Source organism: Peromyscus leucopus, chromosome 23 (genome assembly GCF_004664715.2).
Source record: "Peromyscus leucopus breed LL Stock chromosome 23, UCI_PerLeu_2.1, whole genome shotgun sequence".
Classification (NCBI taxonomy): domain Eukaryota; kingdom Metazoa; phylum Chordata; class Mammalia; order Rodentia; family Cricetidae; genus Peromyscus; species Peromyscus leucopus.
Window position 1 is genome coordinate 31,798,417 of NC_051082.1, and position 26,757 is coordinate 31,825,173.

General features: G+C 47.9%; 1 pseudogene; it reads left to right on the plus strand.

The window, feature by feature from the left end:
- The first annotated feature begins 13,640 nt into the window (after nt 1-13,640).
- Nucleotides 13,641-13,869, plus strand: LOC114699109 (annotated as a pseudogene).
- Nucleotides 13,870-26,757: the final 12,888 nt, after the last annotated feature.

The window sequence follows — 26,757 nt, forward strand, 5'->3', positions numbered from 1 at the left end:
TAAACAGCTTATGGGGCATGGGTGATCTCTCCAATCCTGCCTCAAGATGGTCCTAGACCTTTGCCCTCCCCACCCAGGTTCCCCTCACTGGAGACTGAGGCGAACCTTGGCTGCACAGAGTTGTTTGTGAACTACAGTCTTGTATGCAGAAGCACCCCGATGTCTTCAGGGCACCCACTCCTGCTTCTTACCACTGCCAGGAAATGTGTGACCCACCAACATGGCGTGGGGGGGGGGGGAGCGGTATAAAAACCTGCAGTCCTGGGTTCGCGAGGGTAACCGTAAGCCGTGCCTGAATTCGCGTATGCTCCCAAATGTCACATCACGTGAATGCCAGTGTGACTCCATTTGGAAGGATCCTTCGGGAAACAAATGGGTCTTGGGGGTGAAGCCAGCACGGAATTTAAAGCAACCCAGGGTTCAAAGAAATACCGGGGTTCCTTCAGGGCTGCAGAAAGTGCATCCTGAGACTGGAGACTGACCCCCTGCTTTCTCAGCTCTGTCATGTGTTAGCCTGAGATCTCAGACAAGGTTCTTAGCTTCCCGCTCATCATCTTAACAATGGAGATAGAGACACCAGCTTCTTCTCAAGTTATTGTGAGCAGTGGCAAGCTTATCCAGGCAGAGCCAGTGTCCCGGAACAGGCAGGCCAAGGGCTGGACCACAAAGTCCAGTTCCCGACACCCAGTAAGTACTTGATATCTGTTCATTGTTACAAATGTTTGCTGAGTATTTTGCCAACTATCCTCTAGGAATTGATGAATAAACAAGGAATACACAGAAAGGCTGTTTTACCAGACAGTTAAATAAAGATGTTTGTTTACTACTTAAGGAGACTGACATGGCAGTTGTTTACATAGCCTGCCATTGTGCCCCTATCAACCTTCCCTCTGAGGGCTGCTTTTGGTGTTTGAGCCAAATCCTGACAGAGGAGATGAAATCAATAGACACTGAAAGGGAATGTTCTCTGGGCAGAGAGAACAACTTACGGCCCCCAGGCAGAACCGAAGATCAAACAACCCCCCCCCCCACCTGCCCTCACCACACACCCCCTTTCCCCCACCACTCACCAGAGCATCCCAAAGAACAAAGGAGGCCAGTGGGCCCTGGGCTTGAGGATGGGATGGAGTTGAAGAGGAAGGTGAAAACCAGACCAGGCAAAGAAAGCCTCAAAGGGCGGACGCGTGGCTCTTATCTGTGATGTAATGGAAAGGATTCAGGTTGTCCATGACAACAAGCTGTTATCTCTTGTAGAAAAGATTGTCTGGCTCCAGAGTCCACAGGTAAACTTCTGGAACACAAAGGAAAATGACTAACGGTTTCAAGATCGTTATTCCAGATGTCATTCAAGGAAAGAAATGATATTTCCACGTAGATTTGAAATTGTTAAAAGCTATTTGAATTTCCAGGAATGTGAAAGGGGCATGGGGAAGGACGACAGCTGGTTTGTTTTAAAATGTGAATTTTACAAATGCTTATGGGATAGGAGAGGCTCTCTCTCCCACCTTCCCCTGTGTGTGTGTGTGTGTGTGTGTGTGTGTGTGTGTGTGTGTGTGTGTGTGTGTGTCCATTCCTGGCACAGCGCATGTGTGGAGGTCAGAGGATAACTTGCAGGAGTCCGGTTCTCTCTTTCAACTATGTGGACCCCGGGGACAGAACCCAGGCTGTCAGGCTGGCCAAGGAAAGCGCAAAAGCACCCCCACCTGCGGAGCCATCTCTCAGGCCCCTCTGCAAGATTTTAGTTCGTTTCTTATGTCATAGCACATGACAGACGTTTGCTGAGGTTCTTTAATTGCACTAGACAACTGCGGGAAAGCAGGTATTCACAACTTTTTGTTTGTTTATGTTGACGTCAAGATGATGAGTTTTATTCGGACACGTCGGTAGGTGCGTCATGGCACTTGCTCATACTCACCACACCCCACATAAGCCTTACCTCCCCCTCCCCATCCCTCTCTTCCCCTCCTCCCTAGATGTCTCCCCATCCTCCACCCAAGTATTCCATCTTCTGTTTTCATGCTGGTTTGTTTTAAATATAGATTCTAAGGCTGGAGAGATGGCCCAGGGGCTGAGAATGTGCACTGTTTTCTAAGAGGACCCGAGTGATCACAACATCCGGGGGCTTGTTAAGTTTCAAAATTCTGTAAAATTCTGTTTGCTTAAGTTTCTTGTTTGTAAAAGAGAGCTACTATCTTATGCAAATTATCTATGCATTATTTATGCAAATTTATGCAAATCTATGCAAATTCCCTAAACTTTAAAGAGGAATATTTTCTACCAAACAGAATACTTTTCATACTTTTTAATCACAAATATTTTGTATACTTATTACAACTTTGCTATAAAGAACTTGCAAATTAAACAAACAAAAAAAGAAACCTACCAGCAAAATAAACCAGACCCCAAATCTGTACATCTCAGTGAAGTTCTGTATGGTTAGTGAAGCCATTTGAAGCTGTGGCATGTCACACTGGGTTCTATGCTTCCACTATCAAAGAGTTTTTTGTTGTTGCTGGTTTTTGTTTTTTGTTTTTCCCGAGACAGGGTTTCTCTGTGTAGCCCTGGCTGTCCTGAAACTCACCACGTAGACTCAGAGATCCTCCTGCCTCTGCCTCCTGGGTGTGGAGATTAAAGGCGTGTGCCACCACTGCCTGGCTTATCCAACACATTTTTATGCACTTATTCACCACCAAAAAATAACAACAAACTGAAAAACTCAGGACTGAGTTAAAACTAGAAAATGATTGGCCAGGTGTGGTGAGGCACACCGGAGACAGGAAGGCTGAGCAGTGAGTTCGAGGCCAGCCTGGTGTACATAGCAAGTTCCAGGACAGCCAGGGCTACATAGAGAGAAACTGTCTCAAACAAACAAAAATCTGGGAAAAACTAAATTAGCTTTAGTTTCTTGTAACTCAATGTCCATCTCCTGCATCCAGTCCCTCCTTATCGCTGACATTTATCCTTTCTCGTTTTCTTGTCTACACTATTGTACTGAACCCACATGTACATTTGTTCAGGTACACACACCTATACATATATACTATAGGCGTAAACTTGTTCACTGCCATATAATGATAAAAATTATTTGTATATTATTATCAAAACTTATTTGTAGATTATTTCTATACAGATTCTCCTCATCTCATGTCAGAGTTATGTTCAAATAAACTCATCATAAATTAAAAATATTATCAGTCAAAAATGCATTTAATCCCTATCATCTGACAGACATTCTGACTCATCCCAGCCTACCTCAGACAAGCTCAGGACACTCTGTTAACCTTCCAGAGCAAAATCATCTAACCTAAGCTGAGTTTATAATATAGTCTTGACTTTTTCAAGTCATTTATCAGGTACTATCTTGAAAGTATCTCCACAAAGCAAATAATAGTTATAAACTCTCCAATCAGGGGCATTCTTATTATTGTCCATGCATTCTTACCATTGGCAGTGTCAACCGTGAAATCCATTTCTGGGTACTCTTACTCTCCAGGTTTAAACAAGACCTGCATCATGACAGCACCAGTGGACAGGCCGGCGTGGAGGGGCAATCTCCTGGGCCCGCCCAGCCCCTAGATGAAGGGCAGCAGACAATTAATGACTGTGGAGAGAAGGAGAAGTGGACCTTTCTGGGGATGCGTCCTCTAATTGATTATCCAGTACCAAAGGGACCAGCTCTGAAAACGTGTGTGTGTGTGTGTGTGTGTGTGTGTGTGTGTGTGTGTGTGTGTGTGATAGGACAGTGTGGTGGCCCAGGGAAGGGCTGGGATTAGAGACTGTGCTGTGAGGGAGATAAGGACACAGTCCAGGTTGTGGTCTGTCTGTGGACAGCTGCTGTGGAGACTGGAGTACATTCAGGGGCTGAGTCACCCGTGAGGTGGATGGCCCACAATGCTGTGGGAGTTGGTGTGGACGAGAGGGTAGGCCACAACCTTTAATATCCTGAAAGCTGGTCTACAAAGTGAGTCCTGAAAAACCAAAAAAGAAACTAAGAGAAGATGAAGTTGCTTTATTCTGAATAGCTCAATAAAGTGGGCAGAGCCACATGAGGGTAGTTTGGTGAGACACTGTATGGCCTAGGGATTTCTGGAAAGGATAAAGGTATTATCTCACCAAGGAGGTAATTACCCCCTCGTCTCCTTCACATTGCTTTAAGTGAATCAGCCTTCCTGAGGGGTGGTGTCCTGGCCATATGATTGGCAGGCCCAGTTAGACTCTTTTTAAAAATACTCTTTTGCCGGGCGGTGGTGGCACACTCCTTTAATCCCAGCACTCGGGAGGCAGAGCCAGGTGGATCTCTGTGAGTTCGAGGCCAGCCTGGGCTACCAAGTGAGTTCCAGGAAAGGCGCAAAGCTACACAGAGAAACCCTGTCTCGAAAAAAAACAAAACAAAACAAAACAAAAACTCTTTTATTACATAGCATTAATTTATTTTGAGTGAGTACCTGTGTGTATGTGTGCTTGTGTATGTGTGTATACATACATGTATATGTCTGTGTGAATGTGCATGTATGTGAACACATATGAGCATGGCATGGTGTGGGTGTGTAAGTCAGAGAGCAATTTATGGGAGTCAGCTGACTCTGTCTCCACTATGTGGGTCTCAGGGATTGAACTCTGGCTGTTAGGCTTGGCAGCAAACACCTTGGATTGCTGAGCCATCCCACAGGCCCTGGATTAATTCTTGTGTTAGGAGCCAATGGTACATAATGCTTTCATCTTCAAACAGAGGAGAACTGCCATGTGTCTGCCTGTCTGCCCAGGGCCAGAAGCAGAGTCCATTCCTTTGACCAGGAGGAAATCGCTCTCAAAAGATCTAAACAGAACCCTGATATCAGTCAGCCTCCAGCAGGCAGCCTGGCCTCAGGAAGCTCTGCCATCATACTCAGAGAGAGCAGCAGGAGACAGGCATGAAGAGAAACGAGGTACGGAGAAAGCTGGCTGAGGAAGATGCATCATTTGAATGGGGGGCATTTGGCTGCCTGTGACTGGCCAAGGTCAGCTTGCTGTGGTTGGCTGAGACTCAGTTATTTGTCACAGAAGCAAATTCCCATGATAGGTTTTCAGTGTGTGCATTGTAGGGTGCATTACAGAGGCTCCATCAGGCCAGATTTCCTTTGATTGAACAAGTCCATAGGGTAGGGATGTGCTCACTGGTGTGGTGGGAGCATTCTGGGATGAACCTTCTGGATGAGGTGGCCTGTGTGTGGTGAGAGGTGCAAAGAGCAGTGTCTCACAGCAGAAGAAATGGTCTGTTAGTGGTCATGGTGACCACAGGGGCACACGGCATTTGTTTGTTTCTGGCTCAGGTCCAGGGTGGTGTGTGTGTGTGTGTGTGTGTGTGTGTGTGTGTGTGTGTGTGTATGTGTGTGTGTAAGGAGAGGGGGGGAGCATTTCTTCTGAAGGAGGGTGGAGGTGGAGAGAGGGAGCGCTTTGCCAACTGGAGAGTGGTGTCTCTATGGGTTCAGGAAGAAGCAGGAAGAGGGTGGAATTGGGTCCTACTGAAAATGCACAGTGATGCAGGGAGCCATTTTGGCTTTCCAGAGGAACCTGGACTTTTTTTTTTCCCCAACAGTGGCTGAGAGAACAGATTGGAGTTACGTAATCTTGTTTGGTCTGCCTCCAGCACCATCGAGGGGATGCCAGACTTGATTTCCCGGGAGATTTCACCTGGCTTAACCTCCAGGCAGACTGCAATTATTGCCGGCACTGAGCGGCATCCCCAGTCCAGCCCTTTATTCCTTCCCTTAGGACGGTCTGGGTTCGGCTCAGGTTTCTGGCAGCCAGCGCACGCTCCCGGCCCACGGTACCCAAGCCTTATGGGTCTCTCTCTGAAACCTGATTTTACATTTTATCTTCCTGTTTCTACCCTGGAGAACAGATTCCTCAACAGACCTTGTCCCCCTTTAGCCTGTTAGGTTCTCCGTCAACTCAAAACATCCCTTCCAAGGCTGTTCTGTCTTTTTTCTTTCTTTTTCTTGTGTGTGCAGGTGTGTGCGAGGTATGCATCCACTGCTGGTGTGGAGGAGGGCATCGTGTGTGTGTGTGTGTGTGTGTGTGTGTGTGTGTGTGTGTGTGTGTGTGTGTGTCGTGCTATGGCACTCTCTTCACTCTCTGCCTCATGCCCTTGACATGGGTCTCTCACTGAACCTAGAACCTGCCCTTCTTCAGCAAGGCTGGCCAGCCCAGGAGCCCTAGAGATCCTCCTCTCTGTCTACTTCTCCCTCTGGCCTTTATGTGGGTTTTGGGGATCAGGTCTCAGGTCCCCATTCTTACACAGTAAGCACTCTTACCGAGCTATCTCCTCAGCCCCCTCCCTTTTCCAACACTGGCAACTGAATCTAGGATCTCATGCATGATGGGCATTTCCTGTGCCTCTAAGCTGCACCCCAGACTACGAGAACATGGCCTTTGAACATGCAGCTCTCTCTCCTGAAACACAAGAGAAGTCTACACTGGGGGCTGGAAGGATGGGTCAGTGGTTAAAGGCACATAGTACTCTCAGAGAGGACTGGAGTTGGGTTAACAGCACCTGTATTGGATGGCTAGAAACCATCGGTAACTCCTGCTCCAGGGGATCTGTCGCCATCTTCTGGGATCTTTGGGCTCTCTCTTGCGCTCTCTCTCTCTCTCTCACGCTTTCTCGCCTTTAAAAGAAAAAAGCCCATAATAAATAAAAAAGCAAATAATAAAGAGGTGTCATAGACCAACTTGATCACTTTTATTCAGGAATATTTGTAGCATTAGTAGTAATAACTCCAATAACAGTCCCACGTCTTTGTAAAAGTCCTTTAAAAACACACTCAGAGAATAAACTGACCACAGATTTCTGCAAAACTTCAAAGTCTCTTAGCAGTCAGCCAGCCAAGATGCTATGTTCAGGTCTTTTATACAGACAAACTAATGAACTGCCAAGTCCCATTCAGAGGAAAAACATCACAATTATGCTGAAAGATACACATGGGATTTTAAGTACTGGCCCTTATAACTTGGAATTTTCTATTTTTAGCTTCCAGCCTCTGGAAACAAGAGAGATGCTTGGTTTAGGTTTCTGTTTTCCAGGGTGGTGGCCTTCAGGGCAGGAAGAGTCCAAATGAGAACCTCCACACGGGAACGGGGCTCCTGAGGGGAGTTGTCAGCATTAACTTCCAGTTCCGAGTCCCCTAAGCTGTGTCCTCTGATGAAATGTCCCACGTGCTTCAGAGCAAACAAGAAGGAAACAGTAACATCAGCCTGTCCCCCGGCCACTCTACAGAAAGGGCCAAACTTTGACACTTCTTGTTGACCGACGAAATGAACTTAAATGAACGTGTCGGTCAAAATTGCGCTTGCCTAGCCCCAGTAATGATACACAGAAACTCCCGAGACCCGGAAGAGCGGCTCCTTTGCTTTGAACTGCTGGATTAGTTCTCAGGGGAGAGACAGTAGGGATGTGATGTTCTAATCACAAGAGCAGATCAGAATGTCCTGTCTCTGCTTAGGACTCTTTCTTCCCCTCCTCCCATGATATATCATAGATGCCTGTAGATGTAACACATCGTTAAACTCATGTACATCCGGAGCAGCAGCACATAGCACATGTCTTTAGAGAGAAGAAGTCTCGAACACTCCGCAGTTTAAACAAAGGGTTTTATTTCTGGCAGGGTACAGGAGAAGACACCTTAGAAGAGGTTGAAACTGAAGGAGATCATGGGAAGGACAGTCAAGGTGGGGGAACCTTCAAGAGCAAAGTTTTCCCCACAGTCTGGGTAATTTATAAAGAAAAGAAACTCGCTGCTTGAGTTCTGGAGGCAGGGAAACCCGGGGTCAAGGCGCTGGTGTCCAGAAGGTTTGCCATGCTCTCAACTTCTCCTTGTAAAGCCACTAAACTGTCATGGAGACTCCACACCTATGACCTCATCTAACCTAAAGAACTTCTAGAAGACATGCTTGTAGCTACCATTGTATGATCCCAACACATGAGCTGTGGGGGGACAAATTCAACCATTGCACCAAATAGCCAGGGCTAGTGGGGGGATACAGGACACCAAAGACAGACAGACAGAATGAGGATGTGTCCAGACTTACGTAGGTACTACACAAAGAAATATGGTGTCCAAGGAAATGGGGACCATCAAAGTTGAGAGCCAGGTAGGATAGCTTGGGGAAAAGATGTGGCCGATACAGAGCTGTGTGTGTCCCCCATGTGTAGGATCTTTAACCATTGTTATCTTTCAAAATATTCATTCCTTGTACCAGATGACATGCTAGGCTCTGGCATCAAGACAAAATGGAATAGAAGACTAAAAAAGGGGGGTGGGGGTGGTTGGGGGAACGTTAAAGGCATGCATCATCACACCTGGTATAAAATACAGTTTAAAGAAACCTTCTTGGAGCCGGGTGGTGGTGGTGCACACCTTTAATCCCAGCACTCAGGAAGCAGAGACAGGCGGATCTCTGTGAGTTGGAGACCAACCTGGTCTACAGAGCGAGATCCAAGAAAGGCGCAAAGCTACACAGAGAACTCTGTCTCAAGAAACCAGAAAAAAAAAGAAAGAGAGAGAGAGAGAGAGAGAGAGAGAGAGAGAGAGAGAGAGAGAGAAAAGAAAGAGAGAGAGAGAGAAAGAAAAAAGAAAGAGAGAGAGAAAGAAAGAAAGAAAGAAAGAAAGAAAGAAAGAAAGAGGAAAAGAAACCTTCTTGGACCAGTACATAGCTCAGTAGTAGAGTGTTTGCATAGCATTCACGAAGCCCTGAATTCGATTCCCAGTCTTGGAGCCAAACCCATCTAGTGAGATCAGATAGCATCACTAGGGATTCACTGGATTGGAATCTGTGAGAAAAGGAAAGCCAGGGCTAGGTGATGGCTGCAGCTGCTGTATCCTGAGGGCGAATGGAATGCTTCAAGTCAGAGGTTAGTGGCCCAGGAAACGGGAAATCTTAATCTTCTTCTCTCCCCCTCCTCCCTCAGCTCCTCTTCTCCTCCCTCCTCCCTCAGCTCCTCTTCTCTCCCCCTCTTCCCTCAGTTCCTCTTCTCTCCCTTTCCTCCCCTCAGGTCAGGGTTCTAGTATCTAACATCTATATCACATCAAGTTGAACCTAAAATGAGGCTGGCTGTTCAGTAGGTGAAAGGCTCATAGAAGTTACCAGAAGTAACTTCCAGACCAGATGTGGTGGATCCCTTACCAGAAGTAACTTCCAGACCAGATGTGGTGGATCGCTTTTCTGATCTCTGAATTTGGGAGGCGAAGGCAGAAGGGTCATGAGCTGGAGGCCAGCCTGGGTTGTGCACCACAACTATTTTGAAGAAAAAGGAGAAAGAGAAAAATCTTCTATCATGATTTGAAATCTCATATCTGCTATATCCTAGGATGTTAAAAAAAAAAAAAACCAACATTTTCTAGAAAGTTTTAATCCATGGCAATTCAAAGTCTCATCGATGGCCAGGATACCTGGTTGATGGAAGAAAATCAACCTGGAAATACCACATCTCCCCTGGTATGGAAAGAACAAAGGATGTTGTGCCCTTCTTCCAAGCCGTTCAAGCTTGCAGGAGGGATGGAATTAGGACCTTGAGAGATTAACACTGGATGCTTACATGCTATGACAGTCAAGGCCGGAAAATGCCATCTGCTAACATGAGCCCTTACTGCCCTACACGGATGCCCTTGGTGATGAGTAAGAGTCTCTCAAAAGAAAGGGAAGCTCCTTTCTTCTCTGTGTGAGTCCCATGAGCATCCGTGTGATTGCCTACAAGCATCTGTGTGATTGCCTATGAGCATCCATGTGCTGTCCAGGAGCATCTATCCGTATAATACCTACAAGCATCCTTGTGATGGCCATAAGCATCCATGTGATGGCCTATGAGCATCCTTGTGATACCTAGGAGCATCCAACCATATGATACTTACAAGCATCCATGTGTTGGCCCTGAGTATCTTCATGATGCCTACGAGCACACAACAGGGGAATCAGTGCTTGCTTTGAGTCACAGCACACATTCCTCCACACATTCACAAGTGGCAGAAGGTTATGACACTTGAAACAGAAGTCGTGTTGCTAAATAAAATTCATATCTTATTTAAATGGAAATAATTCATGCAAAATTAATTTCCCCCCAAATAGCAGCCACTTCTTTTGATATTATTTCTTTTTTTTTATATTATTTCTAGATAACCCACAAAACACAAACTTTTGCTTCTTAAATCAGGATGAGGTGGTAGATACCTTCCTAGAGAAAGACAGGAGAAAACAGGTAGGTGGGCTGGGGTGTGGCCGACTCTGTTTCGGTTGTGAAGCGGAAATGCCCGGTGCTTGTTTGCTGAAAAGCTTGTGAAAACGTGGGCTCAGCAGAGGGATGTCGATGGCGGCAGCCAGATGTGGAGCAGCTGCACCAGACTCTTCACTCACCTGTCCTCTGATTTCCTTCAGCTCATTCGATAAGCGAAAGAATGTGCCCCAAGCCTGTGTTTGGGGAATTTGCATATCTCTGGTAATTCCTGTAATTGTTGGCACAGAGCTGTCAGTTCTACGCTTTCTTTCTGAACCTAGGGCACAGATACTCTTAGAAAATTTTATTACATTTGTGTGTGTGTGTGTGTGTGTGTGTGTGTAGGTGTGTGATGGAGACACATGCATGCCAACACAGTGTCTGTGGAGGTCAGAGAAGTGAGTTCTCTGCTTCTGTCATGTGGGTTGTAAGGACTGAACTTAGGCTGTCGGGTTTGGCAGCAAGCGCTTTTGCTGCTGAGCCTCCGACCCCTCCCCCCCCATCACAAATTTTTAACAGCTCAATAACACTTACGGATTAGAGAGAGATATCTTAGTGGTTAGAAACATTTGAGGCTCAGCTGGCCGGTGGTGGCGCACGCCTTTAATCCCAGCACTTAGGAGGCAGAGGCAGGCGGACCTCTGTGAGTTCGAGGCTAGTCTAGAGTGCTGGGATGTGGGCCACCACTGTCCGGCTAGGATTTGAGTGTCTTTCCCAGCATCCTTGATGGGAAGTTTACAAAAACAAAGGGTAATTCTAGCTTTATAGGGGAGCCGATGCCCCCTCTGGCCTCTGCAGGTACTGCACTCATCTGCATATTCCCACAAAGAGACATACACACATAATTCAAAATAATATAATAAAAAATAATAAAGCAGCAATGCTTAAAACTCCTAATGGCCAAAGGTCAAGGGCAGGCTTCATTTAACATTTTATAATTTTTTTTCTTTTCCACATTTCCTCAAAATTGATTTCTTCAAAAACTTTATGGCTCAATACTCAACACATAGACCGGCACGACAATACATGTTATATCTAAAATGACTTAACTAACACAATTTCAAGAGTGCCAGTGGCAGCGATGGTGAGCAGTTGAATTCTAGCACACACACCATATAATGTTCTGGAAGAACGGAGAGCATGCTAATCCAAACAGAGGTCACTTAACCAAGCGGATTGCCAATGGTGTACATACTCCTCTGGAGGTCTCTATGCAGACACACTCAGTGTTTAAAAGTCTGCTGTCCGTTGGCACTTTTCTTCCAAATGGACAGTTAGAGGGAAACCCTACTTCAAAAACCTCTTAGGTGTCAATGGTTTCTGAACTGTTTGTAAGAAGCCCTGATGACTCTCATGTATAGAGTTCATCATCACATCCCTGTCAGATATAAACTTTTTTTTTTGAGCAAAGTCAAATTACTTAATCTCTGGTTTGTCAAAGTGTTCCTCAAGTGTGCTTTGAGACACTTTCATCCATTTGAAGCACTTATTGTCTTTGAAATGTATTTATTTATTTATTTCATGTGTATGTGTGTGCCTGAGTGTGTGTATATATGTGTGTACAGGAGGCCACAGAACCCAGAAGAGGGCATTGGATCTCCTGGAACTGGAGTTACAGATGGTTGTGAGTCACCATGTGGGTGCTGGGAATTGAACCCGGGTCCTCTGCAAGAGCAGCCAGTGCTCTTAACCACTGTACCAGATCTCCAGCTTGTTTTTTGTAATATCCATTCTCAACCTTTACCACCAGGAGAACACACAGGACTCTCAGCGTGGTGTGCACTCTAGGAAAACCCCTAGGGCCAGGCAGATGGAGAGTGGAAATGGTGACTGGCCGCTCCATCTTCTGTCTGTGTTCCCATTTGCTTCTCCAGTGGACTGGACCAGCTTGGGTGAGACACTTCTGTACATGTTAGCATGCCATCCTTCCGCTGTGTTGAGTCTGAGCTCTCCCATGACCTGCGGTACCAGATACAAGTTTATGAGTTTTGAAATGCTTGTTCTGAAACCCAGCTTTGAGTGCTTAAATAGTATGCTCTACTCTTGGAGCACTTGGGATTTTATAGTAACTCTCCCAGGTTATCTGAGCGTCCAGGTCCACTTACTGAACCCTATGACCTTTCCTCGGGAGGTGCATTTCAATTCAGGGTTGTTTGCCAAAGTTGTGGCTTCTTCAAACGAAGCTTGAGGATTCTCCCAAGCCTGTGTTGAGCAAACGCAGAACTGTGGTCAATCTACTGGCTACAGAGACGACATGAGATGCTTATCCCTGCAGATTCTCCGCAGAGCCCTTGCAAAAGATGCGACATGCTAAATGGCAATGGAAGTCTTCTGAAAATCTCAAGAGCAACATGGCTGTTGTAGCCGTGGTGACTAGGTCATCTCACGCCCGCTTGCCCTCTCCTCCAGGGTTAAAGGTGAAATGTCTGCACTTGCTGACTCACTCTCCCCTGCCTGCACTGGGGTTCTGCACATCGTCGGTTCTTGCTCCTGGTCAGAAGTTTCATTTTCTGTTGGTTGCCACGTCCTGATTTCGTCTTCACTCAGTTCTTTCACTTTCTGTGGCTGCTACGTGACTGCAAAGAGCAGACACCGGCGGCATTGCGCAGTCTCAGAGACCTGATCTGAGGCAGGATAGGGAGACAGGGAAGTTATGGAGACATGAGAGAGGACAGGACTCCTCATTAGAGCCCGATGGTAGCCGCTCACTGAAAGAAAAGCAAGAATTCCAGCACAAACATTTGCTGGGAAGGTTGTTAGCGCAAAAATAATATTGCTTTCATACATAGGTATGTTATGTTAAAGTGACAAGAAATCTGGCTTACGGACTTGGATGAAAACCTTACTCCTTCCGCAGACATGCCTTGAGAACTTCAGAAAAATCTATTTACAAAGAAGATATCGTATCTTTCTGGACACCTGTGGGCTAGACTTTTAGTTATCTGTTGTAAAGTGGCCCCCAGGGACCACTTACTGATAAGTTAGTAACTTTAAACCCCACCAAAATACTGTATATGGCACAGTAAAAATCAATGAACTACGCATCTATTTTGTTTTAAAGATTTATTGTTCTGATTTATGTGTATGTGTGTCTGTGTGAGCATGTACTGTGTGTGCAGTACCCACAGAAACCAGAAGAGGGCATCAGATTCCCCGCAACAGGAGTTACAGGTGATTGTGGGCTACCTAATGTGAGCGCAGGGAACTGAATCTGGTTCCTCTGGAGGAGGAGCAAGTGCTCTTAACTGCTGAGCCAACCCTCCAGTACCTATTGGGCTGTGACTGCTCTTTGAGAATCCCACATTAAACACTCTTGGGAGTGTCTTTTGAGCACTCTTCTCTCTCTTAACCCCGTGCTTAGGCCAATATTTAAAAATCTTTGCTGGGCTCCGGCGCGAAGGTCACGGACAAGATGGTTCCCCCAGTTCAGGTCTCTCCGCTCATCAAGCTCTGCCGATACCCAGCCCTGATCCTCGGCATGGCCTACGGCGCCAAGCGCTATAAGTTACCGAAAACCCCGGGCAGAGGAGGAGAGGAGGGTGGCAGCGGAGGAAAAGAAGAGGCTAGATGAGCCGAAACGGATTGAGAGAGAACTGGCTCCAGAGGACAGCATACTCAAGTGAAGCGCCAGTGAGCTCGCCTTTTCTTTAGTCGCTGAGGATGAATAAAGCTTTGCTGTGTGAAAAAAAAGATCTTTGCGGGGATGTGTTGGCGCACGCCTTTATCCCAGCACTTGAGAGGCAGAGGCAGGAGGACGACCTCTGTGAGTTCAAGGCCAGCCTGGTCTACAAACTGAGTTCCAGGACAGCCAGAGCTGTTACACAGAGAAACCCTGCCTGGTTCTGAAATGACTTCCTGCACCAATGCCTAGAACCCCAGTTTGGTCTGAATGGAGGCCCCTAAAAGTCTGCATGGAACTGTCTTTGTTCCATCCCCCAGCTGATAGTCCGGAAAGGATTGGTTCTACCGATTACAGAGGTCTCGAAGTGTTCGGGACCTAGCTAAGTATGTGTTTTATCTGGAAATAGTTCTCCCATAATTCTCTGGAATTCTTCTGGAATCTGAGGACCCTGGTGGAACATGAAGAAGGTGAGGTAGGACTCTCTGTTCTTCCTGTGCAGTTGGGGCCAGTCTTCATCCTTGCCTGCCCTTCCTGACTCCTCAGAACACCCCACACGGTCTAGGTCCATAGCGAGGTAGGCCACCTGCAAGGAAGGACCAGACCTCCCGAACAACAGCCGAGAGAGTATTGATGTACGTCTCCGCGGGCGGCTGCTCTTCACGCTTCTTTGCTATTGCTGTGACTCAACACTCTGACAAAAGTCGCTTACGGAAGAAAGAATTTATTTACTTATTATTTATTATTTATTTATTTTGGTATTTTGAGACAAGTTTTTGTGTAATCCCCTTGGCTGTCCTGGAGCTCGCTCTAGAGATCAGGCTGGCCTGGAACTCACAAAGATCCTTCTGCCTCTGGCTCCCAAGAGCTGGGATTAAAGATGTGCGCTACCACTGTCCAGCTCTATTTTTAATAATTTTTAAATTGTGCGTGTGTGTGTGTGTGTGTGTGTGTGTGTGTGTGTGTGTGTGTGTACATGCACACGAGTGCAGCACCCACAGAGGCTAGAGGACTCAGATCCTCTGGAGTTACCAGGGGTTGTGAGTAGCCTGATGAGGGTACTAGGAATTGAACTCAGGTCTTCTGGAAGAGCACTATGTGCTCTTAACCACTGAGTCCTCTCTCCAGCCCAGAAAGGGTTTATTTTAGCTAATAATTCCACATTCAGTGTGGCAGGGGAGTCGAGGCATCAGGAGGTTGAAGTGGCTGGGTCACATTCCATCCACAGTCAAAAGACAGAAATAAATTCATGCTAGTGCTGACCAAGAGGAAATGGAAAGGGGACCATGCCCCAGAATGGCTGGGGTCTGTGCAGGTAACAACTGACCAAGGGAGGAAGCTGGGAAAACTGCGTGGAGGAGGTGACATCTGACCTGTCTCAAGGATTGAGCCTGAGTTCACTGGGCTTACAGGAGAAGGAGAACTTCACAGTGTGAGGTCATCTCTCTCTTAGCAAGAGGTAGCAGGGCAGAGGCAGTGGGAACCAGGCAGATGGCGTTAGGGGCCAGACTTCTGTTCTGGTGTGAGACAAGAGATAAAAATGCTTAAACATTTTGTCCCACCCGGTACACCAGTCCCAGGACTGATGGGCCTCAGGTGTCCTCTACCTACGCAAATGACCCATGAGTGAGAGGAAACAGCAACTAATGATGTCCTCTTCAAGCCCGTGGCTGTCCAGAAAGAAACCAGGCCCAGGCCATGGCTGCTTCTTTGCTTCTCACCTCTTTACAGCAAGCTTGACCCTGACCTTTAAAAACAAATTCTGTTTTACAGGGACCTCTTCTCTCTCCCCTCTTCTGCCTCCCAGTCGTGGTGTGGACGTGGGAGGTCAAGTCCTACCCAGTGCAGTTTGTGATGTGGGAGAGCCTTAAGCTAAGCTAGGCTAGTGTGTGAACTAGTAGGTGACCTGGCGAGACCCCAGGAGGAAAGGGAGTTTGTTTTGTGCATTAAGGCTCATTTTTTCTGTCCTCTTTGTACTTCCCTATAGTACAAGCAGCAGAATGCTGAGGCAAGATGCTACATGAGTTAATTCGAGGTTATAACAAAGCACTCTTGTTTCATTGGCAAGAAGGTAAAAGCCAAGGTTTGCCCAAACAGAAGGGACAGTCATCTAGAAAGTTCCTTCTCGATTCTAAGAACGGCTCTGAAAACTCCAGCACTATCCCAGCCTTCAGAATTAACCTTTCATTCCTCCAGGGCTCAGACTTGAGTCTTCCGAAAGGTCTGCTGATATAAACAACTTCCTGTGAGAGGTAGATTTGTAAATTCCCAAGAAAAATTCTTGAGGTTGTACACAGAAGGAAGATCGAGCCAAGCGCTCACCCCGACAAAGTCAGAACGGAGTCTTGGGAAGAAGTTTCCAATTAAAGCACTCTAAACATCTGGCTTCCATTTGAAATATAATTAGAAATGCATCTTACTATGTAAGGAATTTTAAAAGCCAAGAGGAAGTGCATGTCTTGGTGATGATGTCATAGGCATGGCATGAAGAGGAATACCCAACACTATTCGGTAGTATTTGGAAAGATCCCCCCCCCGGCCCCCCCCCGTCCCCACCAACACCTCCCCCCCCCCCCCCCCCGCCACGCTCGTGTTGAATTACTAGCAAAGCAAGGGGAGAGAACCAGGTTCTGTAAGTTTCTGGGTCCCAGCAGGGTGAGGGGGGAAGGTGGCTGATAAGACACACGTTCAGAAAGCTGAGCCAGTGTAAGGCAACTTTCCACGGCTCCGAACTCCGCTCCCTGCCATTCCTCACACGTGTTTTTTTTTTCTGGCTTCCACTCCAGGAGTAATGAAGAAAGGAATCCTCAAAAGGCAAGTACTCGCCTTGCGCAGTGAGGCATCCCCTCGGTGTTCAGACAGCTCCCACCAGCAGCCGGGGGGCTTCAGAACAGGCAGCCGGGGACACACCAGGGAGCGGCGTGGGAGCAGTGTGCACTGTGGCTTGTTAAGGCACGGCACCCACGAATCATGACCTCTCATGATGATATTTTTGTGAAGGACTTTTTCGATAACAGAATGACAGAAAAGACATTAGCTCAGAAAACTCTAGAAATATTCCTAGCCTACAAAATTAACCATTAGTTCTCCTGATACTCAGACTCCAATCTTATGAAAGGTCAGTTGATGTGAACTACAATAAGATTATAAATCTTATAATATTCATATATGTATATGCCTATATGTTTATATTTATGGATACACATGTGCGCATATATATGTATATGTATATGTGTATACACACACACACACACACACACACACACACACACATATATATATATATATATATATATATATATATATATATATATATATATATATATATACTTTTTTTCTTTGAAAAACTGTAGTGTCAGCCGTGAACCCTACAACTGACCTGGCAAGATATGCCCACAGGTGTAATAGTGGTACAAATAAATGTTAATGGGGATAAAGAACGGCTTCCTGATTGGGTGGACAATCAGCTCAACAGGAGGAAATATATACACTGTAAATCGGGCCAAGATCCCTATCTGAAGAGCTCGTAGGTTCCAGAGGTGAAACTAGTACTGTTATTTGCTACGTGGATGGAGAGTCAAAGTGCCCTCTAAACCCCTCTAGCCATAGATCAGGGCAGCTCTCAGGCCTCGCCAGAGAAACTCCGCTGTGCCGTGGACAGCACTTAACATGGCCGCTCCCAACCGGGCAGAGCGTATGCAGAGTTGCCAGCCGTAAATGGGACGGCTGTATCACACACCTCCCTCAAGGCTCAGGGACCATCTCAGAAGAGCGGGCGGGAAGACTATAAGAGTTAGAGGTCCCAGAGGATCAAGGCCAACCAGTGTATTCTGGATAAGACAGGGCACACGCACCCCCATCTCTCACGGATGGAAGGATGCTCCTCACCTTGTTTCTCTCTGTCTGCCCGCTAATGGGAAGCCGTGGTACCATGGCCGACCAGATGGAGGTGATCTGGAAGGTGACCTCTCAGGCCGAGGACAATTTCCCGGCTCTCCTCGGTAGTCTGCAGGTTTGGGGCAGGACTTTAGAGGAAATCTGGTTCACTCTCTGCTGTCTAAGAGCCCTTTGTCCCTGCCTCAAAGCCCAGCACCCATTACAGCCCGGCCGTGGTCACTGAGGACAAGACCCGAGAACACGCAAGACCGTGTGTCCCCGTGAAAAGTGGCCTGAAGGTGGAATTTAGCTCCCACAGGGTATCTGCCCTGACGGCACCACCTAGGGAAGCCAGAGGTCTGTGCCAGCACTGTCACACCTACAGAATCCTCCAGAATGTCACGGGTCTGGGTGACGTATGTCGGTGCCCACTAGAGAAAGTGAGGAAGATTAAGACTCGGGAGCAGAGCAGGCCAGTGACCTGGTCCCGAGAACACTGCATGTGAACAGAGTCCCGGAGGACCGTAGGCATCTATGACGTGGACAGTGCTCCTGCACACAGGAGAGAAACAAACCAAGAGGCAGATGAGGACATGCTTGCTGGGATGCTCAGGGAGCCGTTTACTTCTCAGACGGAGCAGAGCATGAAGTGTCCATAGCCTCGGGGCAAGAAGTGAGGCTGAGGGCAGGCAGAGAAAGCCTCCTGAAAAACACTGACTGCCACGTCAAACACCTTCATTTTTTACTCTGTCTTTGATAGTTTTCTGTTGCTATGCCAGAACATCCAAGACCGGGCTACTTGTAAAGGAAAGAAGTTCATGGTTCTTGATGAGGCGGATACACCTGGCGAGGACCTCCTGCTATATCCTAATTCTTAGAAAAGCCGAAAGGCCAGTGGCCACACATAGAGAAGATGGGCCAGAAGGGGCAGCCGCGCTTTATATGAACCGGCTCTTGAGGCACCTGATCCCTGAAGAATTTCTCTGTCTCTATGACTCGGTCACCTCTTAAAGCCTCAGCCCCAACACCGTTATATCAGGACTCAGATTTTAGCAGGAGTTAAGCAGTGATGTAATCAATTTAGCATTTTGGCAAGGTTCCTGCATGCACAGCATGGAGAACTGGGGGCTAGGGGCCAGCATGGAGGCCGGGGCACTGGCCCGGCGGAGGAAAACTAGCCTTTGAAATGAAGAAGCATCCATGGGGAGGTGGAGGGGAGAGTAAAGGAATGTCTCTGGTGGTGAGTGGTGGGGCCGGGGTGGAGGGAGATCCTTATCATGTCGTGGCCAGCTTCTTTACCGGTCCATTGAACTGCACAGCGGTTCTACCAGCATACCACGGCCAGCCAGCATACCACAGGCATGCCTGTCCTCTGATTGCCAGTGCTGCCCTGAGGCTAGAAAGGCCTTCTTCATCGCTTCCACTCTATTGGATTTTTGGTTCTTTGTTTGTTTTTTTTCTTCCTCTGGGCACACAGCGGGGCATCCGCTGGTACTCTGTGGTGCCATTTTGATTTTCTCCCCTGGAAGCGGCAGGTTCCAGCCCAGCTCCTTCCCTGACATCCTTGTCTCCTCCACGGCAACTGGTTTCATAAGGTTTCCTGAGCACGCTCCCTTCCTGCACAGACAGTTTACATCTTTCTGAACCCAGCCCCTGCCTCCAGGCAAACAGTTCTGCCCCTCACTTTCACAGGACACCCCCATCTCCCTGGCTCCCCCATCTCCCTGGCTCCCATCAGCCTGTTCTCTGGTCCACTATCTGTCCATCTATTTGGGGTCCATTCTGCCTAGGGCTGACAGGTTTAGATTAAACATCACACACTGCGGGGGGGGGGGGGTGGGGGGGCAGGGGGGGGGCTGGCCTGCCAAAGGCATGCATACTCTGGGTCTTTGGATGCGAGCCGAGGGTAATTTAGGGTGATCTGTGGCCAGTGAGATAGCTCGGGTCACATCAGCTGTAGCAGAGCACATAACTGCAGCGGACCCCAGAACTTTCCCACCACCTCACCCACACGGGTGACCACAGAAGAGCCTCCTACAACCTTCCTACATCTCCTGTGCCTGCCCCGCCCCCTCCAGAGACCGAGTCCTGCTTGTGAGAAAACAGCTGGATTCAGAAGAAATGTACACATCTCAGAAGCAGCTAATTTCAGCCGACAATCAATGAGGCCGAATAGTCCTCGAGTTTCCCCCCCGAGGGCCTGCCTATCAAACATGTTTGATTGGGCAGGCACGGAGGAGGTTGGCAGCCTCTGGAGTGTCGTGTGGGAGTCTGGCTGCCCAGCACGTCCATCTGTGATGTTCATACTTTCCCATGAAGAGGCTTCGTGTGGACAGGAATTGATGACTCTGCTCAGGAAGGGCATTGCTATATGAAAGTATACAAAGAACCCAGACAAAGGCATACAGCCTGGCTTCCAAAATCCAGAAGATAATTCCTTCAGCACTGCTGTCGGGGGATGGGGGGGTGGGGAGGGGAGGGGAGTGCTCTGGCCTGGCCGGCACAACAGCCCCAGGGTAAGAGCTTCCAGCCAGACCTGTCTTTTCTCTCGCCCTGTCCACTTCTGCGCGGCTCTGAGCATGTGAAGCCAGGCACAAGGCCCCCGGGCTTCTATAATCCCAGGATCAAGCAGACAGGTTCCTTAATCTGGGGAGGGGTGTAAAGGAGATAGTATGTGCAGAAACTCAGTAAATCAGCATCTTTATAGATGCGTCGCTGACCTCTCTCTATCAGTGTAGTTTTCGTATTAACTTGTGAACTCTATTCACTTAGCAAGCAGTTACCCACACCAGGACGCGTAATGGGGGTGTAATCTCGGGTCTGTCTGTGCTCCCCTCTCTAGTCACCCCTCACCTCCCAATATACAGGAGGTGGCTGGGACACCCTTCCCCAGGTCAGAACAGAGACTCAGAGCCCACCCAAGCTTGGATGTCAGAGCAGACCCTGAGTCTCAAGGCAAACTACCCACGAGGACCACACACCTTTCCTCCATCCATCTCCCGCCCATCTTCCTAAATTATAAAAGCTAGATTTGCTATTTTTATTTACGCGTGTGCATGTGTGAGTTAATATACAACACATACACTTCGGTGTGATTAATGAGTTCTTTATCATTTATTATCAAGCAGAATCCATGCACAAGTATTGAAGGACGAATGGGGAACCTGACCCGGGTCACAAGCTGCTGCTTACACTCTTACAAGTCACCACTTGCTCCTCACTGGAAAGGGCTGCCTCTCCCTGGGTCATGTCCATCCCCAATGGAAACCCCGCCTCTTGGACCAAAACGCTCCTCTCAATTGGCTAGTGGACCCGTGACAGAATTCCCATAGTGCAGGTGCCCAAGGAGGCCAGGAGAGGGCGCTAGAGAGGGCGCTCTGGAAATAGAGTTACCGACGGTTGTAAACCACCTAATGAGGGTGCTGGGAACCAAACCCAGGTCCTCTGCGAGAACAGTTAAGCACTCTAATGGCTGAGTAACCTCTCCAGACCCGTACAACATTTCACAGTGCTGGGAATGCCAGCTTATACTCCACTCCAGTCTCTTCTGTGAGAGCATCAATGGACGGACTTTAGAGAGCTCTTTGAAGAAATAAAGTGAAATCCTAAAGAGAAAGTAGTTTGTTTCTTTTCTAGTTGGAGTCTTACCATGTACAGCTGGCCTCAGATTCTTAGGCTCGCAGTTCCCCTGTCTCCGCCTCCCAAGTGGCTATGACACTGACTGAAATGTTTTTTTCTTACATTTCCCCCAGAGTCCCTCATTTCCTGGATGTTGCTTCCCTGTGTGTATCTGTAAGTATTCCTGTGGATACCCAAGGCACACCAGCATTGCCAATGACCCACTGAGGCCTTGAAGTCACTTTGACACTTGGCTTTGAAATCACGGAACAGTTAAGATATTTTCAACCAAGCACCTCATTCCTTCACTCACTCATTTGACAAACATGATTTTTGTTAAAAGATTTATTTATTTAAGCCGGGCGGTGGTGGCGCACACCTTTTAATTCCAGCACTCGGGAGGCAGAGCCAGGTGGATCTCTGTGAGTTCGAGGCCAGCCTGGGCTACCAAGTGAGTCCCAGGAAAGGCGCAAAGCTACGTAGAGAAACCCTGTCTCGAAAAACCAAAAAAAAAAAAAAAAAAAAAAAAAAGATTTATTTTTTTACATATACAAGTGTTGTGTCTTTCCATACATCTGCACTACAGAAGAGGGCATCAGATCCCAGTATAGATGGTCCTGAGACACCATGTGGGTGCTGGGAACTGAAATTAGCTCCCCTAGAAGAAAAAATAATGCTCTTAACCTCTGACCATCTCTCCAGCCCCAACAAACATGGGTTTTAATTCCATGTCAGATACCAAAGACATAGAAATGGCTGTAAGAGGAGGGTTGTCACTCAACTAGTGGAATGAGGTGTTCCTCTGGTGTGACTACATAGACTGTAGCTTGGAAGGGAAAAAATTGTTTATTTAGGCCAGGTTGGTGGGCAGGCAAGTGTGTGCATATGCATGTGCATCTGTGTGCACTGTGAACAACTGATAGTACAAGAAAAGTGCACACTATTCTTTTTTAAGATTTTTATTTATTTATTATTTATACAATGTTCTGCCTGTATGTCAGCCTGCAGGCCAGAAGAGGGCACCAGATCTCATTACAGATGGTTGTGAGCCACCATGTGGTTGCCGGGAATTGAACTCAGGACCTCTGGAAGAGCAGCCAGTGCTCTTAACCTCTGAGCCACCTCTCCAGCCCAAGTGTACACTATTTTGAAAATCCATCTCACCAAGAATGCATGTCTTAATTGCTTATTTGGCAATTCAAGTGTCGCCTCATTATTTCTCTGGCAATAATGTTATTACTAGAACAACAACAACAACAAAACTTCTCGGAAGCCATGTCTACAACAAGAACACTCTAAATTAACAACAGCAATAGCAAATTCCAAAGGAAATCAGGCGTTTAACACATGCATTTATATTTATTTATTTATTAAGTATATAACACCAAACACTTAAAAAAAAAAACCCATCTTGTTACTATTCCTTTGGGGTATTCTTCTGCACAGGGTGTTCTGTCTGAGAACTGTTGAAAAACGAGTCTATCAAAATCGAGGCAAAGATGGCTTCTGCCATCCGCAGGTCTCCCCCTTCATGCCGGAGAGCTGAGATACTGAGCAATGGGAGAAACCCCTTCCCAAGCACCCCAGTGTCTGCTAAGCACCCAATGCACTGTTGAGATTCCCTCAATGGTAGCAGCAAGAACCTCCTTCCCTTGCTGGGGAGGTTAACGAGTGAGGAGCCCAGGGTTGTTTGTCCGGGTACGCACAACACAGACCTTCAAGGCCCCGCCATGCACAGCTGCTCTGTTTTTACGGGACCTTGTGAAAAGCGAAGGTGACCGGTCCCCATTCAAAACTTGTGAGGAATTAAAAGAAGGTGACTCCAGGGCGTGACACCAGCGCACGCTCTTCTGGGTGGGAGGCTCTGGACCCTTTGTCCTGGACAGACAGACAGCTTTCACGGACATTGGGATATCCTCTTCCTGACCCCATGTCTTGAGCTCTGCCGCACACCTGCTCATCTCCTGGGCTCCAGACTGACCCATCTGCCTGGGGTTAGGCAGATGGGTCTTCTCTCCCTTCCCTCCCGTCCCCTTTTCCATGCTTCCTCTTCTCCTCCCATTCTCCCTCCCCCTCCCCATCTCCATGTCTCTCCCTTTCTGATCCAACATTGTGACACTTATAAGATCCATGACCTAACAAACCTCTGGATTTAAATCCTAGGCCTATTTCAAGATCAGTTCTAACCTCCTTATATCTCTTTTGGAAAACCCCATGAGCACTAAGCTTTATTCTATTTGATATCAAAATGGATGGCTACTCCCCAGTGCCCCAGGGGTCCTGCAGGTGTGACACAGTGGCCCTGTGGGATGGCCGGGCCATGCTCAGAAGGTCAAGAAAGGTCCAGAAAGACAGTGATGTCCCCCAACTCCCCCAGCTGAGTTCTACTGTCCCTTTGAGTTAAGGGGTGGGTTCCTCAACTTTCCAAGCGTCCTTGGAGCTGCTCTTCACTTTGGTGGGAATACTCGACAGAGCTCTTCTGGACCCACAGAGAGGACAGAAGTCTGAGGATGAAGATGTCCCCACGGGCTTGGGACCGAGTCAACCGCAGCACTACGTGAACCATCGCTGTGAGCCTCCCCAGCACGTGCTCGACCAGAAGAGGAAACGTTCTGCACATCTCCTGGCCTGCCTTTGTGGAAACCGCTTTGACATAGTTCTCATCTAGCAGACTAACCCAATGACTCACAAAAGAGTCTATTCATGGACCTTTCTTCAGAGGACTCACTGAAATGACTCACACGTCTATTTACTAGACTTGATTGGGAATGTGAGGTAAAATCCTTTCCCCCGGGAACAGGAAGTTTTTGATGTTTCTTATCCAGAGGACATGGGGACATGATCGCAGCAGGAAGGCTGACTTTCTCAGTAAGGGATGCTAGCAGGGTCACCAGAGAGAACTTTCTGGAAGCAGGGCTACTAGTTTCTGTGTTGGGCAGCTTTCTGTCGCCTGAGCAAGCACTGACAACCAGCTCCTAAGGAGAGAAGATCCATCATGGCTCGTGATTCTGTGAGGGCCAGCCCATACTCAACCCGCCAGCTGTTGCTTCGAAGAGGCTGTGGCGGGGTGGGGGTAGGGGGGGCATCACAGCAGGATGCACAACCCAGCAGAGCCTAGCAGTGAAGAAAAGGGAGAAGCAAAGGGTTCCCCAACCCCTCTCCCTCCCTCCTTATCCGCTTCTGTTTTGAAACAGGGTCTCCTTATATAGCCTAGGCTAGCCTGGAATTCACAATCCTCCTGCCTCAGTCTCCCAAGCTCTGGGATTACAGGCGTGTACCACCACACTCAGCTGCACACTCGGTCCTGAAGACACACTCCCAGTGACCTAAAACTTCCTCCTAGGCCCCAACTCTTAAATGGAACTGGAGCCCCATCTTTAATATACAGGTCTTTGGGGAACATTCTAGAGTCAAGCTATAACAGTTCTTAGAAGGCATATTGGGCTATTTTAATGATCAAAAGCAATGGCAGGCAAGGCTGGATGGACAGTGTTTTCTTTGTAAATATATATTTTTAAGTTTTTGTTTTAAAGATTTATTTTTTTGTTTTGTTTTTGCTTTTCAAGACAGGGTTTCTCTGTGTAACAGCCCTAGCTGTCCTGAAATTAGCTCTGTAGACCAGGCTGGCCTTGAACTCACAGAGATCTGCACTTATTTTTATTTTGTATATATGAGTGTTTTGCCTGCATGCATGTAAGCAAGTGCACCACATACATACCACATACCAGAAGAGAACATTGATCCCCTAGGGCTGAGTTAAGGGTAGTTGTGAGCTGTCATGTGGGTGCTGGGAACCGAACCCAGGACCTGTGCCAGAGCAGCAGTGCTTTTAAATTCCGAGCCATCTCTCCAGGGCCCTGTTGTGAAAATTTAGGAAAGGCTGAGAGAAGAACGTATCACAGGGGACATTAATCCAAGGCTTAGCCTCTGGGTCTTGGGAACTTGGGCCTGTCACTTTCCTCTTTGGGGACACTCGGGCATAGCCTGTCCATGTGAAGCACAGGAAGGTGGAGTTAGATCAGTGCCACTGCGAGCCTTGCCCATGGCACAACGGCAGGACACCCGTCCACACCCGTACAGAGCAGAAGCCTCCAAACCCCAGCATGCTGCCAGCCGTCCTGGCCACACATGTCCCTGCTGCCGGCTCTGCCTCTCCCCACTCCCTCAAGTCCCGGATCGGCTCCCGTTCTATTTTTAGAGGAAGAAAGAATCTAAATGTTCTGGCTGGCTTTCACCTTTAGGCCTCCGACACACTGCTCCTCAGTGTCTGGGCATGTCCACGCCCCGCCCTTGGCCCCCTGTCTCTCAGCCCAAGCCTCCCGCACCGCTGAGGTCTGCTCCAGCAGCACTTTCTCCAAGAAACATTCCACGGCTCTCTTGTCCAAAGCCTCACTTATTTGACCCCACAGCACGAAGCCGAAACACAGGAGGAAGCTTGTATGGAAGGACCAGTCATACCACACACCACAGCACGAAGCCGCAAGTCAGCACGTGGCTCTCCATTGGCCAGGGGGCCTGCCTCTGTGATTGTATGTTACCATCCTGTCCCTCTTCCCGTGAAGGGACTCACCATGTGGTAGTAACTGCCTGGGGTCTGTCTATGCTCTCCTTGCCCCGTGAGCCCACCATAGAACCTGGGACCTCAGTCTCCCCAGTGAATCCACGGCTTGGCGCAGCCTGAGCGCTCAGAACACTTTCTTTCTTGTGCTGACTCGGTTTCTGCCAACTTGACACAAGCTAAAGTCCTTTGGGAAGAGAGAAGAGCAATTGAGAGAACGGCCCCCTTAGATTGACCAGTGGTCAAGCCCGTGGTGCGTTTTCTTCATTGATGGTTGATGGGAGAGGGTCCAGCTCACTGTGGGTGGGGACATCCCTGGGCAGGTGGTCCTGGGTTCTATAAAAAAGCAGGATGTGCAAACCACGGGAACAAGCCAGTGAGCAGCACCCCTCCAGGGCCTCTGCATCAGCTCCTGCCTCCAGGTTCCTGCTCTGTTTGAGTTCCTGCCTTGGTGTCCCTCAGTGGACTGTGGTCCAGGATATGTAAGCCAAATAAATGCTTTCTTTCCCAAGCTTCTTTTGGTCACGGTGTTTTGTCAGAGTAATAGAAACACTAAGCCGTATCCAGACTGGCACTACGGTGTGTTCTGTAGTCCCAGCGACTCAGAAGACTGAGGCAGGAGGATGGCTTGAGCTCAGAGTTCCAAGCCAGATTGGGCAACATAGTACCAGCCCATCTCACAAAAAGAAAAGGAAAAAGATTTGCTGGTTAAGTCAACAAAAGAAAGATATGAAGCTGTGTGCTCCTGTTACATTCAAGATGGTAAATCCTGCAACCTACAACCATTACCCCCAAACTGTACACTTGTCTGGGAAGGAAGGACTGAGCTAGACCTCTGTG